Genomic DNA, 16,319 nt, shown 5'->3' with positions numbered 1-16,319 from the left:
TGTTACCTGGCTGTCTTCAAATTTTAAGCTCTGTCAACTTTAAATGTTAAGTTGTACTAAGTGACAACTTGGATATTTGAGTTTACTGAACTTAAAATTTTAAGGCAGCAGGGTAACAAATTATTTTGAAGTAGACTCGACAAATTTTTTTTTTTTTTTTTACAGTGTATGATGTGGTGAAACATACTTAAAAAAGCCCTTTTTATGTTTTTGAATTCTCTTTTCCTCACTATTTTTTTTATCAGTAATAGTGTAAACAGTCATGAAAAATACTATTACTGTTTAAAGTAACTGTTTGCTATTTAAATATTTACAAAAATGTATAGTAATTTATTCGTGTGATGATTTTTCTTCAGCTTCAATGTGCTGATCTGCTGCTCAATAAACATTTATTCTTAATACTAATGTTGAAAACAGTTTTGCTGTTTAATATCTTTGTCAAAACCTTTATAAATGTTATCAGCATCCAGCAGTTATTTGAAATATAAATCTTTTTTTAAAACCTGTAATTGTCTTTGGTGTCACTTATGATTAATTTAATGTGTCCCTGCTGAATAAAAGTATTAATTTCTTTTGAAAAATGTTTTTTATAGTTCTGCCGTGCAATCTTCATAAACAAGTTTAATGTGGCATCAGAGTGACATTTGAATGTTGCCTGAAGATGATACAAGAGTGACATTTTGACATTAGAAGGGTTTTTTAAAATATATATAAAATATAAAACACTAATACTGCTATGTATAAGTTCACCCTTTGTAGTTCTGTGCCTGCATATAAAAATGTTCATACTCAAGTGTTTATATTTTTTCTCCCTCCCTCAGTAAGATTTTTAATGGTTTTTAAAGACGTTTCTTATGCTCATTAAGGCTGCATTTATTTGATCAAAAATACAGAAAAAAAATTAATATTGTGAAATATTATTTCAATTTTAAATAACTGTTTTCTATATAAATACTTTTTTAAATGTAATTTATTCCTGTGATACAAAACTAAATTTTCAGCATCATTACTCCAGTCTTTAGTGTCACATGATCCTTCAGAAATCATTCTAATATGCTGATTTGTTATCGATGTTGAATAAAGCATACTGCTTAATATTTTTTGGGAACCTGTGATACATTTTTCAGGATTCTTTGATCAATAAAAGGTTAAAAAGAAAACAACTGTATTAAAATAGAAAGGTTTTCTAACAATATACTCTACTGTTCAAAAGTTTGTGGTCAGTAAATTTAGATTCTATTAAATTAATAAAAAAAGCGATAGCATAGATTTACATTTTGAATAAATGTTATTCTTTCTAACTTGTTATTCATCAACAAATCCTGAAAAAAAGAATCACAGGTTGCAAAAAAATATTTGACAGCACAACTGTTTCCAACACTGATAATTTTAATAATAAATCAGCATATTAGAATGATTTCTGAAAGATCATGTGACACTTAAGACTGGAGTAACAGCTGATGAAAATTCAGCGTTGCATCACAGGAATAAATTATATTTGAAAGAATATTAAAATAAAAACCATTATTTTATCTTGTAATAACATTTCGCAATATGACTTTTTTTTTCCTGTAATTTGATCAAATAAATGCAGCCTTGATGAGCATAAGAGACTTCTTTAAAAAACATTACTGATCCCAATCTTTTGAGTGGCAGTTTATATACATTGCATTTCACAGGTGTATTTAACAAACATGTTCATAGGAATATGCCCATTTATGTATTTATACTTTTTTATTATTATTAAACAATAGAATATAGAATCTCTAAGGCTCTAAAAGGAATTTTCCTGCTCATCGCATGCCAAACTCTCAATGCAACTTTGCAGTAGAATATTTTCTTTACTTCCTTCACTGCAGTAGAAAACGTTTCAGCAACCAACTAAAAGAACACAAAATAATTCAATAAATCAGCCCTTATGAGCTGGACTGTGTACTCTGACCTGCAATGCACCTGTGCGCATACATTACAACATTTCCAGCAAAGTAACACAGCGTGCTTCTAAACGTTATGAAGGTATTAGCTCATCAGTCTGAAAATAAAAGAGAAGGCTACCTGAATATTTCAACTTCATTTCTGATACACCTTTTTAGACTCCCCTCATAAATTTGTTATCATACTGAAACAAAAAGAGTTGAAAAACCTGCCTGTCTTGCACATAATAGAAAAGTGACCTACATTACATTCTAACAAAATGATTTGTCCTGATGCATTATTTTAAAATATCAGCTATGTTATTCCTCTGTTGTCCTGTTGAATATTAAGGGTTTATTTTACAAACAATAATGCACCAAATTTTACTGACATAGCTTTGTGGATCATTCTGGGAAGGATAAACCTAGTAAAAGTATATATATTTAAAATACATTTATTTCTTATTAAGTATAGTTCAAATCTATTAATGTATTTAATGACATATCACTCGAGACTTACTGATATACAAATTAGAATAAATCTTTATTTTGAGTACTACATGTGCACACTGCACATTTTGTAATATTAAGCCTAAAAAGTCACTATTGATGAGGATTATTTGATCTCTGTATAATATCAGTCTTAACGTACAAGGTATTTAAAGTGTACCTGAAGTAAACTATGCAATATTTCCACTTTAACACAATTAAATATACTTCAGTATATCTTTAGGTGGACCTCAGCACTACTTCTGCATATTTAAAGTGCATTAAGCACAAAATTAGTTGTTCCAATTTAGCAGACTTTAAATATACCAGTTCAGTACACCAAAAGTACAACTGCAGGGTATTTTTATTAAGTACATAAATATGTCAGTGTATTTGTGGTATACTTAGTATGAAATAAAAACATTTTAGTATGTTTGCTTTTTCTATGACATAGCCTAAGACTTGAAGACTTATTTCCCCCCCAAGGACATTTCTAAGTAAAACAACACTATTTTCTAAAACTTCAATCTTCTAAAACATCAATCTGACTAACTAAATCAGAGAAACATAGGCTAAAATCAAGGAGCTCTGTTGGAACAAGCATCTGACTGTTTTGAATGAGACCCGTCGTGATGCACAAGCCGACAACTTCTTAGTTTAACAGAGAATTTCACAGAGAATTGTCATTTTTACAAGTTTGTGTCTTTCTGTTTCTCAGCAGCGAACCACAAGGGAACTAAAACTCGATATAGACACACAGAAACGCTCCTCCCCCAACACACTCATCACACAGAACGTGTGTTAAGTGAACTAAAAATAATCCAACACAAAACCCTGCTGCTATTGATTGGACGGCCTCTTGTAAAAATACGTCATGAACCCACTTGTTTTTTGTTGTTTGTTTGGAGGAAGCTCAGATCTCTCAATTGGGTATTAAAGGGGTCATCGGATGCAAAACTTTGACATGTTGTTTGAACATTAATGTGTGTTGGCAGTTTGTGTACACAACCACCTTACAATGATGAAAAATCCACCCAGTGGTATTTTTTTAATCTTTAAAAGTAATATCCCCTTTAAAAATCAGGTAATTCTAAGCTTCTTGTCGGTGTGACGAAACACAGTTGATTGACATGAGCGCCTTACCTTAGGCCCGCCCTCACCGAGCTGAAACAGTCTGAATATGATCGCCACTGTGTGCAGAGGAAGACTCCAATTGAGCAATTGAGGTGTTCTGTTGTTGGATGTAATAATGAACATAGCAGTCATTTACTCCTGACATCTGAGCCACTTAAGAGGCAGAGGACAACGTTACTTACGCTTTTAAAAGAAAGCGCCCATCCCAATCTATATATGCATCTATGTTCGTGTGAATCATTCGTGATGCAGCTTCACCCACAGCAGAAGTGAGTATAAGGGGTTTTTAAATGGCCTATCTTAATAATGTGCTTGTTGGCAAGTTTCGCCGATAAACGCAGCTAAATGCAGCTAAAGTAAACATTACAGCTTGCAATCTAACATCAGAGAGGGGTGGGGCGAGCAGACCTCATTTGCATTTAAAGGGCCCATGCAGTAAAATGAGCTGATATTTTGCAGAGCTGATTTTGACAAGGTAAAAGGGTGTTTTTTTTTTTACACTACTATTGAGAATTTTTAACCAAAGTATATTATAGACTTTTCATTAAGACCCTAAAGAATCATATGAACTTGTGGAAAATGGGCATCCGATGACCCCTTTAAAACAATATATGTTGTTACATTTCTTAGTCTAAATATATAGTTTTGATTTATTTTATTTTGCTACTGAACTTCAATGGAAAAGAGCAGCTGAATAACTCCTTGGAGAGTCACATTAGTTTCAAGTGACACAGGAGTGGGTAGATGATGACAATAGATATTCGGTTTAAAGCAAATTATCAGTGGAAGGTGCGACACGACTGATCGACCAAATTTAGCCGTGTGAATGGGTCAAGACAAACATCTTAGTTTGTTAAAGCAACATAATTAAAGATACAAATATGTTCTCTCTCAATTTCTTTAAAAGCCACTTAAAGAAAATCTGAGGGGGCACGACACTTCTAACAAACAGCAGAAAACACAAAGGAGGCAGGGAGGAGACAATATGTCAGCAGCAACAGAAATCTTTTTTAGAATATGTGGGAAATACGACTAAATCCGTTTTTTTTTTCCCCCTGAGGGAGGGTATGAGTCCTGTACCTCACTCACTAACTTAGAAACCGTAGACACTCCAGTCCAACCTGTCTGCAAAACTGAGGAAAATGCAAAGTTTCTTCTGGACTATTATTATTAAACCAGCATGTCCGACAATGGAGGTGGAAGTATAAGGAAAATCAGAATGACAGAATTCCGGGGAATAATGGTGAATGGGAGGAAAGCTTTTCAAAGGGAGGTGAATAAAGAAAAGCTAATTCCCCTTATCTAAACCTCCAACAGGGATTTTAATTGGCCATTCAAATATTCAATTACAGAGGATTTGAATAGCACTTATTTCTAATATTTGACCTTCCATTATGATGGCAGGTGTGAAAGCCATTAAACGAAACCAATCTTGTTATTGAATACTAAAGAGTACAGAAGACCACTGCTGAGCAACTCTTACAAAGAACTTCAGAACCTGTGAAATCTGAGCGTCTGCGTGAGTGGGAGCTGAAATTGTCTCACTTTTCAACTTTGCACATTTACATGTTTATTTCATAGATTCTACAAAACAATTGTAGAGGAAAACAAAACACTCAGCGAGAGAAAAAGGCCTCTCTTTGTAAATCGTTATTTGTAAGATCTGAATAAATTAGCATACAAATCAATTATTATAAATGATGTCTGATCAGTAATGTCAATGTCATATTAACAAAATAAATGATGGGAATAATGAACTAATTAATGTACAGCCATTTTTGAATAACATGAATATTCATAATAGATCCGTCAATTATTAATAATAATAACAATTATAAAACAAGTTAATTGCATATGCAGTTAATGAAATTAAATGAATTAATTAATGCACTTAAGTGCGTATGCTACCGTGTATACTTTTTAAAATAAAAATAATGCTTTCATAGAGCATTTTTATCAAAGAAATTGCATTAATTGCACAAAAGTGACAGTAAAGACATTTACAATGTTACAAATTATTTCAAATAAATGGGAAACATTTTATGCACATTGCATATGCAATTAATCAAATGAAATGCATTATTAATGAACTTAAGTGCATTTGCTACTGTCCATTTTTTTAATAAAATGTTTTTGAGCATTTTTATGAAAGAAATTGCATTAAACTGATCAAAGGTGACAGTAAAAACATTTACAATGTTACAAAATATTTCACATAAATGGGAAAAATATAATGCATATTGCATATACAATTTACTTATTAAGTAAATTAAGTAATGAAATTAATGTCTTAATGTCTAAAAAAACATTCTGTTTTAAATTTTTTTAAAAATAAAAATATATTTTTTGAGCATTTTTATTGAAGAAATTGCATTAAACTGATCAAAAGTGACAGTAAAGACATTTAAATTTAAATAAAATAATGCATAATTTTCAGCATTTCATTAAGCATTATTATTGAAGAAATTGCATTAAACTAATCAAAGGTGACAGTAAAGACATACAATGTTTCAAAATATTTCAAATAAATAATAAAAAATGTAATACATATTGCATATGCAATTATCAAATGAAGTGAATAAATAATAAACTTAAGTGCATATGCTACTGTCTAATTTTTTAGCCAGTAGCTTATAAGATGAATGTTTTTATTGAGCATTTTGAGCAATTTTATTGAAGAAATTGCATTAAACTGATCAAAAGTGACAGTAAAGACATTTAAAATGTTAAAAATATTTTAAATAAATGGGCAAATAATCAAATGAAGCGTAGTCAAGTACTCAAGTGCATATGATACTGACTGTTTTTATATAAAAATAATATTCTAATATATATATTTTTTTAAATAAAATGATGCATAATATTAAGCATTTCATTAAGCATTATTATTGAAGAAATTGCATTAAACTAATCAAAGGTGACAGTAAAGACATACAATGTTGCAAAATATTTCAAATAAATAATAAAAAATGTAATACATATTGCATATGCAATTATCAAATGAAGTGAATAAATAATAAACTTAAATGCATATGCTACTGTCTAATTTTTTAGACAGTAGCTTATAAAATGAATGTTTTTATTGAGCATTTTGAGCAATTGTATTGAAGAAATTGCATTAAACTGATCAAACGTGACAGTAAAGAAATTCACAATAGTACAACATATTTCAAATAAACGTTTTTTCAATAAATAGAGTTATTAGTTACTAGAGTAATGATGCTGAAAATTCAGCTTTGCATCACATTTTAAAATATATTCAAATAGAAAACACTGCAAAAAATATTTCACAATATTCCTGTTTTTACTGTATCTTTGATTAAAAATAAATGCAATTGGTGAACATAAATAACTTAAAACATAAAAACTAAAATCTTTATAATCTGACCCCAAGCTTGACTGGGGGAAAAAAATTCTCACTGGCCTACAGTCCACAGAGATCAATACTACAATCACGTTTTAGATTGACACCCTTGGCCACAGCATGACTGTGCAAAAATTGTAATCACATTAATTATTATTTTTAGATTTACACTTAAATCAGCTGCACTATCTACTAACAATAACTCAACACACTTGATATATGGTAAGCAATATGTGGTTGAAACTGTCAGAATAAAATTTGAGATGGAACATCTAACATCTAAACGCCCTGAGACTGTGCTAAACTTTAAATGAAGTTCCTGATACAAGTGTTATAGTCGAGAAGAGGCCGACGCGGTTGACCTTACCACTGGAGATCAGAGGAGCGCGGCTAAGTGTGCTGAGACAGCCTGATGCGCAGCGCTGAGGCAGGTGTGACTCAGATGTGCGAAAAGTCCAAGGGTGAGATGGAGAGGGACCTGTGCGGCCATGGGGTATCCCCGTACCATTCAACTAATGCAGTTGTTCAACTACCGCTGTCCTGGCTTGTAACACAGCTACAGCTGCTGACACTAAAAGGCCATTACGGGTGCCACTGTAAAACCCAAACACATACAAACAGCATCTGTACACTTCACAAAATTGGGCAGTTAATTTTAGCAGTACAAAGAGGTCATTACGAAGAGGCAAGAAATCTGAATTAGCATAATGAAGTTATAACAGTATCAATGTTACATCGCAACCTTTAGGCCACAACGCATTTAATCAGCACTAGCGAGCGACTCTAGCAGATGCGGGGCAGTTAGGCCCCATTATCACTCAATTTTCTTGTTAAGCCGAACATGGAGGAATATTAATTAAAGCTTTTGCTTTCTAAGGCAGTTCAGCACAGTCTCTGACATCCAATTAGTCAAAGTCACTATGCAGGTTAGTCAGGTCAAATAAGCTTCTGGAGCTGCACTTTATTTTGTGATGTGACCTCATCTGAGCTTCAGTTCTGACTAAGAACATGCAAACGATGCAAGGAAAACGAGATATCTGAATGCATTCAATTATACCCAAACTTGGCCTTTGAATTAAAAGTCTACCGCAGAAAAAGTAGTTGCCAATTAACAGTAGGTTTGCAGAGAAAAAAAAACCCCTGTCAAAAAGTTGCTTTCTAAAAGAAAAACACTGGTGTAATGTTTTGTAAGTCACAGTGATAAATTTATCCGCTTTCTCAGAAGTACATTTCCCCACCAAACATTCCTCATGAACGTACTTTATGCGTTTTCACAAGCTCTCTGTGGAAAAGACATAAAGAGGATCTTCTATATTCAGTACAATGTAGGTCAGCTGCCCCTGGGCAAGGGTCAGGCACCAGAGCGTGTATGGCCGGCTCTGAAACAAATCATAGAGCTGCACCAGACCCAGAGGACCAGCTTTGTGTGTTTAATGTAGTGTGAAAAAAAAAAAAATAATGCACTGGAGGGGAAGAGAGAGAAACAGAACACCCCACATTTAATGAGCAATGTATACTCTCCGTAATTAAATCATCTTATTACGTGGAGGAGAATTTCACAGTTGCGCCAGAAGTTCAGTGCCAGAATAGTAAAATTCAAATCATTTTACATGTGGTAGTTGATACTGTATATAATTTGTCCATGAAATACATATATAAGGGAAAGTGTATATCTTACATTCTGTAACTGGTCACTATATACTTTTTTGATTTGTTGTATCAATTTTAGTGGTGTCATTATTAACTTTTTTGTTAATTGAGATAAAGCTGTAATAAAACAGTCTTAAAGAACAAATAATTAATTAATTTCTCCAGTCTTCACTGTCACATGATCCTTCAGAAATCATTCTAATATGCTGATTTGTTATCAATGTTGAAAACAGTTGTGCTTTTTAATAAAAGTTCAAAAGCCTGGACTCAGTAATTTTTTATTTTTTTAAGAAATTAATACTTTTATTCACCAAGGATGTGTTCAATTAACAAAAAGCGATAGCGTAGATTTACATGGATGAAAAAAGATTTATATTTTGAATAAATGCTGGTCTTTTTAACTTGTTATTCATCAAATCCTGAAAAAAAAAAAAGAATCACATGTTTCAAAAAAATATTTGGGAGCACAACTGTTTTCAACATTGATAATTATAATAATAAATGAGCATATTAAAATGATTTCTGAAGGATCATGTGACACTTAAGATTGGAGTAACAGCTGATGAAAATTACGCTTTGCTTCACAGGAATAAATTATATTATAAATTACATTTTTGCAATATTACAGTTTTTTTCTGTATTTTTTAATCAAAGAAATGCAGCCTTGATGAGCATACAAGACTTCTTTAAAAAAAAACATTACAAGTGATCAGTTTTATACACACACACACACACACACACACACACACACACACACACACACACACACACACACACACACATATATATATATATATATATATGGGGGAAAAACATTAAAATGACGAATGCACATAAAAATATACAAAACTTTTTCAAAATATTAATAAACACTATAACAGTATATAAATAATATTAAATATTAGCAATGGTTAATTATTATTATTATTATTACACGGCTCTTTGGAATGCTTGATTCTGATTGGTCAGTTGAGACATTTGCAGGTTCGTTCTTTTCAAATAATCACCGCTCCAAAGTAATAACACATAGCCGGTACTACTTGTATGTTTAAAATCCCTCCGTGCCAACAAAGATAACCGTTTGGCGCCATCTTGTGACAAACACTGGACAACCACAATTAACAATGGAAAATTTCGACATTAATCTATTTAAATTGTCTTACTAACGTACATAGTTTGAAGGTTAGTCACGTGGTACTATATCGTTTCGCGGAAGGATAAAAATTTTAATTTAAAACAAATATGCCAATAAAAGGTTTCAAATTCATATTCATGTCCAGTTTTTTTCCTTATGTGGCAAGTAGCCGTGTAATAAGCGGGATAATGTACAGGCAGCCGGTAGTTATCGCAGAAATAAGCCCCTTCAGTGTGATACAAGACCCTCCGCTTCGCGTCGGGTCCTGATCACACTGTCGGGGCTTATTTCTGCGATAACTACCGGCTGCCTGTACATTATCCCTAACATATAATTATTAAGCTATATTAGTATACATATTAACAGTACATTTATGGTTTATAGAAAAATGTACACTGTAAAAACCTAAATTTAGCAGCTGTCTTAAATTTTTAAGTTAAATCAGCTTAAAACTAAGTCACTTAGTTACTTAGTCAAACTAAGTCATTTTAACTTATTACAATAAAATGAGTTGATTTAATTTGTGAGCTGAAATGACTTAAGTTGATTTAACTTAAAATTTTAAGGCAGCTGCTAAACTTAAGTTTTTAAGTTAAAAATGGTGAAAACTTTTTAGTGTAACATTAGTTAATGTTAGTTAATTAATAACCTTAACTAACAAGAAGCAAAACATTACAGTATTTAACAATTTCTGTTAAAACTAGTTAACTGTTAATTGTTCCCGTTGGCTCAGATTTAAATAATATTAATAGATTAACTTTTTATTTATTTGTTTAATCCATTAGTAAACTAGAAATTAACATTAAATACTTTGTTTTTTTTTTCATTGTTAGTTCATGTTAACTATACTGTAATTAGCTAGTGTTAACAAACGAAATCTAAATGTAACAACAATTTATCTGCCATGATCAATTTCTATAAAGTAGTTCATTGTCAATTTCAGGCTTTTTAGTTATTATGGTATAGGAATCTACTGAGGAAGCAAAGGAACGCTGCCATATTTAGATTTACAAGAAGATTCGCCTGCATTTAGACAGGAATCACAGTCGCAGTAAGCAACGCGTGTGCCTTTTGATTATTCCATGCAGAGCCGACAGAAGACAAGACACGCGCCGATGGTCATGACAACAGCAAACTTTAAGATGACTCTCACGTGGCATTTCAAAGGCAGAAGCAAAGCTGACGCAGAACCAAGCGAAATTAGTTTTCGTCCAGGATCCGATAATAGCTCTGCCTCACAGCGGCGCAAATGTGTTTAAGACACAGCGAGTAGCTGGAACCGGCCGTAAAGTCTTAGCGACTGTCCTTGGCTTCTCTGTTAAGAGAGCGTTTCACAGTTAGCAGCTCTGACTCAGGCTGACTGCCCTGGAGATCATGTAGGGGAGTGAAAATATGAAGAGCTGATTCACAACACCTTCTCATTAGCATGTTAAAGGTGGGAGCTGCCATTTGCAACTCAACAGCTACAAGGTGCCAATGAAGCATAAAGTCGGTCGCCAGCGCACGTTTTCCGTGCAGTTGTTAAACAGCTCATTTAATACCACACACAATCGCTCAATACGGCTTTCGAAAATGGCCAAAAGCGTTGAGTAAGCCTGCTGTTTTTAGAATCAATAACCCTGATGTTTGATACACTCAGCCGTCCGGCTATTACTCCACTGCAAGGGCCCTTTCGGCGAGTACAGAGCTTTCAGATGCTCTTCCCCTCTAGTGGACATGTTGTCATGACAGGCTGTCAGTTTGAGGAATGGCTCGTCATTGTCATGCCGTTGAACGGCTCCAATTGAGCCGCGCAGCTGGAGTTATGTTAAGTGTAAGGCAAAGTGACAGAAATGCTAATCAAGTATCAAAACTGACACCGCATTCCCATCGATGCACATCAGGCCGTCAATGATTTATTAGTCAAAGTAAAAGCATGTGTCACCAGCCGCAGGTCTCTTGGGTAAACATGCCACCGGCTCAAGGTCCAGGACTTAGTGACGCGATACACGCCAAGGACAACATTCTCGACGGCAACATCCGAAGCAGGTAAATGTCATGCGACAAATCCCCCTACTGGGGATTTTTTTTTTTCCACGAAAGTGGTTTTTTTTGATGAGTATACATACAAAATCGAATAAATAAATCATATTTGCCTCAAGGTAGCTTCTAAAGTAAAATTTGTTAGCTTAAAATGTCCTTGAGATACCACTTGTCCTGTGTTCAAATCCCATAGTATACGGTCATTTGTTATTTCAAAAGCAACTAAAATGCATGCTATTGATGAAACTTTACAACACGGAAAATTTCTTCTTTGTGAATTCTGCTTTAAACTACTCTGTAAGAAATAAATCCGTAAAGGAATTGGTGTTAAAGCACAACACAATGCAGTGTAAAATTCCTGTTAAAGTGAAAAATTAAATTTGAAAAGTAAATTTGAGAGTAAAGTGAAATTAAAAAAAGAAAGAAAGAAAGAATAAAGAATAAAGGGTCCCACTTTACATTAGGTGGCCTTAACTACTACGTACTTGCATTTAAATTAATCATTTGGTACTTATTGTGTACATACTGTACATGTTTTTACATTGTACTTATCTTAAAAAAAAAAAAAAACTATATGTAATTACATTTGTAATTAATTTCTGTAATTACCACTGTTGACCCATTCCTTACACCCTAACCCACCCTTAAACCTACCCATGCCACCAAACCTGTCCCTAACCTTACCCATATCCCACCTTAATAGAAGCAAAAGCGTTTTGCAATGCAGTATGACCACATTAAGTACATTGTACTTATTTTTAGATGTAAGTACATAATAGTTAAGGTCACCTAATATATAGTGTGACTGAAAAAAAGAAAGAAAGGTCATATAAAACTCAAAGAACTGTATTGTTCAAAAAGTGAGCAAAAAAAAAAAAGCAATTTCATTGAATTACTTTTTACTAATTATTTGCAACACATAATATTTAATGACAGCAATAACAAAATATCTGCTTAGTTTATTATGAATGTGACTGTTCAACACCAATGAAAACAGAAACAATTATAGTAACTCAAGTGCATGAACAATTATAAATTAAATTATTAACAGTTTGTAATTTAACGATTACCAAAATGAGAATCTGTGGTGTCAGACTCTTGTAAATGCTTGGAATAACAGAAAACAATCAATTTTCAGTCCAATTATTTTGCTTTTTTTTAGCACCAAGAACCATGTTTCATGTTTTGGCTCTTATTAATTAATTTAGACAGCATACTCTACAGTTGGGGTCAGAAAGATTATTTATTTATTTATTTATTTAAAGTTAATACTTTAAATAACACATTAAATTGATCAAAAGTGATATTTACATCATTGCAAAAAATTTCATCAAAGAATCCTGAACAAATATGCATCACGCTTTGCATCAATATTAGGCAACACAGCTACTTTCAACACTGTTAATAATAATTGTTTCTTGAGCAGCAAATAAACATATTTAGAATGATCATGTGACACTGAAGAGTGGAGTAATGATGCTGAAAATTCAGCTTGGCATCGCACACTGTAAAAAGTTTTTACCAGTTTTAACTTAAAAATGTAAGTTCAGCAGCTGCCTTAAAATTTTAAGTTAAATCAACTTAAAACTGCTATTCATTTCAACTCAAGACAATAAAATTAGTTAAAATGACTTGCACTTTTTAAGTTGATTTAACTTATGAGTTGAAATTACTTGTACTTTAAAGTTGATGTAACTTAAAATTAAGGCAGCTGCTAAACTTAAGTTTTTAAGTTGAAACTGGTGAAAACATTTTACAGTGCAGGAATAAATTACATGTTTCTGCTTAAGTAGAAAGCGTTTTTTTATAGTATAATGCTATTTTACAATATTACTGTTTTGCTGTATTTTCGTAAAATAAATGCAGCACTGTTGTGCATAAGAGCATTGGGGAAAAATGAAAATCTTATTGACTCTTATTGAACTTTTGAATGGTAGTGTTCATATCTGCACTACAGAAAATGCAAGATTTTACATACAGTATGTTCTGGCTGCTTATTTAATGTGAACAGCCAGTGTGTCTAGTTTTGATGTCAAAACTGTTTGTTTTTGCTTTTTCAGGGTTTTATAATGTGTTGGATTTTGTTCGTCATCAGCCTTTTGCTGTACATGTAAACACAAAGTCAACATAATTAAAGCACATTATGAGTTTGCACAGCTGCCTCGGTTTCTTGCGGTGTACATGAGCGTGTGTCTGTGTGCTCTTAAAGGTGCTCAGCTGTGCTGAGTAAGCATTCTCCCCTCTTCTATTCCCGTCCCCTTGATCTGAACATAGAGAGAGGGAGAAGGAGAGAAAGAGAGAGAGCACTCCAACAGGCCCCAATTATCTCACCGTCATTCAGCATTCCTCATTCAACTCCCCTAGCGACACCCACCGCTGCTTTCATTTCTGTGAGGAGATTCCAGCCTGAGCCTTGGGGATCTGGGGGTGGAGAGGTTAAACACTGCACAGCTCAACTGAATTTGGCATTAGAATCGCAGGGATGAAAGTTGAAAGAAAGCTGGCTCGGCCGATCCCGTACGTTTTCTCGCATCTTGGGCTGAGAAGAGAACGGTGCCGGTTTGCTGGATCTCTGTATCGCTGTTGCCAATTAAGGCTGAGCCTCTTTTAGAGCGGGATTTTGGAAAGCGGCCTAGTTTGATGCATCAACAATTTGCAGGCGCATAATTTAGTTGAGGCGTGTAAGTGACAAAACAGCACAAAATGAGGCTGCAAAATCCAGCTTCCGCCGCATAGCAAATGAACCATTTTAAACAGGTGCTCCAGTGGAGCGATGCAAGTCTGCTGTCTGAGTTTGTATAATTCAACATATTGTTGTAGCAGACAGTATACCTCTAGCTATACGCAAAACATTTCCAGATGCGCAGTTCTAATATTCAGATATGGGACACGTGGAACATGCGATACTCTCAAAACGTTTCGAAACAGCAAACTGTTTTTTAAAAGAAAAATGAATTCATAAAGCTTTTATTACCTCAGACTATGTAGGAGATATGTGTTTAAAAGTAATTTGTCAGACTGCAGGACCATTTAAAATGACCTAGAAAATGTAGGTTGTCTGAGAGAAAGAAAACAAAAAACAAACAAACAGTAAGATAGAAGACAGTAAGTTCACTTCCAGATCAAAAATTGAGATAATTTACTTGCCCCCTTGTCATTCAAGATGTTCATGCCCTTCTTTCTACAGTTGCAAAAAAAAAAAAAAAAAAAAAAAAAAAAAAATTGAGAAAAACATTTCAAGATTTCTCTCCATATAGTAGACTTCTATGGTGCCCCCGAGTTTGAACTTCCAAAATGCAGTTTAAATGCAGCTCCAAAGGGCTCTATATGATCCCAGCTGAGGAAGAAGGATCTTATCTAGCAAAACAAGGTCATTTTCAAAAAAAGAAAAAAAAAAAGAAAAAAAAGACAATTTATATACTTTTTAACCTTAAATGCTCATCTTGTCTAGCTCTATGTGACCTCTGCATATTCCACTTCAAGACAGTCAGGGTAGATTGAAAAACTCTAATTAAAAAGTTAAAAAGTATATACATCTTTGTAATTTTTTTATAGAAAATAACAAATCGTTTCGCTAAATAAGAGCCTTCCTCCTCGGCTGGGATCATTTAGAGCCCTTTGAAGCTGCATTTAAACTGCATTTTGGAAGTTCAATTCCAGGAACACCATAGAAGACCACTATCTGGAGAGAAATCCTGAAATGTTTTCCTCAAAAAAACATAATTACTTTACGACTGAAGAAAGAAAGAAAGAAATTAACATCTTGGATGACAGGGGGCAACTCAATCTTTGTACATTTTTGATTTTGGAAGTGAACTTCTCCTTTAATGCGGTCGTCAGAATATTATTTTTTTATTTTATGAAGAGTCATTGGCATCAAAACCTCTAACAACCACTGATGTAAGACAAACTTAAAAAAAAAAATTACCAAAATTATTGCCATTAAATAAAAGAATGAGTTGTAGCTGTAGCTGAATAAAATGCAGAAAGAAATGATTTGTGTGATGAAACATGATGAGAATCAGCACACAATTTCAACAGTATATTGTTTATCTGTGTTTTTCAAACCATCTCAGGTTTTTCATATGGGTAATGTATATTTATGTTAATGCTGATCAACATAGCCTTTATCACTGTATAGAATACAATAAGATGCCATAATGCAAAAATGTAATTGTCAAAATGTAATTGTCTTACTTTGACAGTGCTAAACTAAAAACAGTTAGTCTCATTTGTTTAGTGTAATTTTCCTTTTGTGTGCAATGGAGATTTTTTGGTCAAAAAGAAATAAAGATTCATTTGAATGATGTCATGATTAAATTATTATTATTCTTTTTCAAATGTTTATAGATATCATGACAGACAGATAGCAAATCTTTTTACATTTTGACATCAAAACAAGAAAAAAGGTCCAATGAGGTCTTTTGAAACCACTGAACCTTTATAGTTTAAACTTCAAAAGGTAAAAAGAAATGCTAAATTCTAAAAAAAAATTGAAATAAATTCTAAATAAATATTATTAGGCATAAACCCATATTTTTCTGTTCTGTCTGTGACATGTATTACATACAATGATTACAGGTTTTTATGTCCATTAAAGCATATTTATACA

At 33.1% G+C, this 16,319-nt stretch overlaps 1 protein-coding gene across 1 annotated transcript in view; it reads right to left on the bottom strand.

The window, feature by feature from the left end:
* The window catches only part of hs3st4 (heparan sulfate (glucosamine) 3-O-sulfotransferase 4), a 155,093-nt gene that overhangs the window by 103,424 nt on the left and 35,350 nt on the right, over nt 1-16,319 (bottom strand). The gene's annotated exons all lie outside the window — the stretch shown is intronic.

The sequence above is a fragment of the Garra rufa genome, chromosome 1 (genome assembly GCF_049309525.1).
Source record: "Garra rufa chromosome 1, GarRuf1.0, whole genome shotgun sequence".
NCBI classification, from domain to species: domain Eukaryota; kingdom Metazoa; phylum Chordata; class Actinopteri; order Cypriniformes; family Cyprinidae; genus Garra; species Garra rufa.
This window is presented reverse-complemented; position numbering and strand designations above follow the sequence as displayed.